Source organism: Bison bison, unplaced genomic scaffold (assembly GCF_000754665.1).
Source record: "Bison bison bison isolate TAMUID 2011002044 unplaced genomic scaffold, Bison_UMD1.0 scf7180017864322, whole genome shotgun sequence".
Taxonomy (NCBI): Eukaryota; Metazoa; Chordata; class Mammalia; order Artiodactyla; family Bovidae; genus Bison; species Bison bison.
The window spans coordinates 1,310,125-1,312,289 of NW_011494894.1; positions in this window are offsets into that span (position 1 = coordinate 1,310,125).

Here is a 2,165-nt window from a genome sequence, read left to right on the forward strand (position 1 = left end):
TGCCAAGGACACTTGCCAGACACTCTGTGATGTTCACTAACGGGTCTGATCACTTGAGCTTAGGAAGCTCCCTTTTCTCCTGAGGGCTTGTGAGGCCATATTCTCTACTCTGCATACAGATCTGCATCTTGAAACCCTAGTCTCCTGGACTTGAAACCCCAGGGGAAGCGAGGAGAAAGAGACGGATCTGAAAGAGAGTGAGAAAAGGGAGGAAGGCTGTTTGAGGTGAGAATACAGCTCATTCCTCTGAGGCATGTTTTCTCCTAATCAGGAAATGAAAACCAAGGCAATTATGTATTGAGAGGATAACTCTCTTTCCATTCCCTATTTTTTCCAGGTGTGCTTGTACTTGAATTACTCAGATAATTTCCTGAATGTTATTATTAGGTCCATTTCCTCTATCTGGACCTGAGTTACTCTCACTGTGGAATCTATAAAGTCCAGGGCCTGGGCTCTGTCGGTGATGCTGCAGGACTGGTTAGGAATCCAGGTCTCTACCTCACCTTTCTTCTGAGCCAGGAGCTACACTCCAGCACCCACCCCTCACCACACCGTTCTCTGAAAGCGGAGTTCCAGTTCCACAGGAGCGACTAACCCGTAGCATCCAGAAACAGATCTGTCATCAGTGGTTTTAGATGATTGCTTCTTTTTCCTCTTCATTAAAAAAAAAATTATCTATTTTAATTGAAGGATAATTGCTTTACAGTGTTGTGTTGGATTCGGCCTTATGTCAACATGAATCAGCCATAAGTATACATGTCCCTTCTCTCTTGAATCTCCCTCCCACCTCCCACCTCCCACCCCATCCCACCCCTCTAGGTTGTCACAGAGCCCAGGTTTGAGTTCCCCAAGTCGTAGAGTAAATTCCCACTGCCTATCTATTTTACATACAGCAGTGTATATGTTTCCATGCTACTCTCTCCATTCCCCCGCCCCGGCAATAAGTCTATTCTCTATGTCTGCAGATGACTGCATTTTTAATTTTGAGGTTAACCTAGCATTGCTGTCACAGCTGCTTTAACTCCTCAAAGCTGGCAGGCTGGCCTGGAGTTTAAAGAGAAAGGCTTTACAGCCAAGTTCTGAAGTCTCCATAAGCGAGGAAGTCAGAGGATCATAGAATCTTAGAGCCAGAACAGACCTTGGAGAGTGAGCGATCTGCTCTTCTCAGATAGAGGCCAAGGCACAAAACAGGCAATGGCTTGTCCTGGGTCACACAGCTTAGCCAACTGATAAACCTGGCCTTAGGGCTAGCCCTCAGGTGAGGACTCTGGTGCTCTTCCCCTCTCACCTTGCTCTTCTTTTTAAAAAGAAGATGTCTTTAAGACAAAGGTCTTTGCCTGGAGAGTGTGGGAGGGCCTCCACTTCACCCTGGCTCTGAAGCATCTCTCCCTCCTCTCCTAAATCAGTAGCTGTGACAACAATGTGAACCTGGATGACCACTCCCTCGCATATTATCTTGGGTGTAAAGGGACTTTATTAGTCTCTCTGGACTAATGTCTCACAAGGAAAGATGCTGAAGCTGAAGCTCCAATACTTCGATCACCTGATGCGAAAAGCCGACTCGTTGGAAAAGATCCTGATCCTGGGAAAGACTGAGGCAAAAGGAGAAGGGGACGACAGAAGATGAGATAGTTGGATGGCATCACCGACTCGATGGACATGCATTTGAGCAAAGTCCTGGAGTTGGTGATGGACAGGGAAGCCTGGTGTGCTGCAGTCCACGGGGTCACAAAGAGTCGGACACGACTGAGCGACTGAACAACAATAATGTCAGAGGGTCTATGGCTCTGTCACCTAGTGGGTTTTGGGTAATTCGTAATGTGGGGTTAAAAAAAAGTGTGTATATATATATACACACACACACATTAGCATTGTTCCATCATGTGAACAGCCCTGCCTGAACCACCCATCACCGCTTGGTAGCGGCAGGTGAGTGTGTCCAGTGTTCCTCAGGGAATGTGTCTTACCACAAGCCCTCGTCTACCTCGGGGTCACTTCTTGGGTGGCTTTACTCTCAGGGTCACTTCTTGGGTGGCTTTACTTTTCCTCTGCTTCCCACAGTTGCAACCCCCGCAGTACCACGACCCTTGGGGAAACTCTGTCCTAAGTCCCACGGACCCACGCTCCCGCCCCCGCGGGGGTCCCAGGACAAGACGGCGATCGCA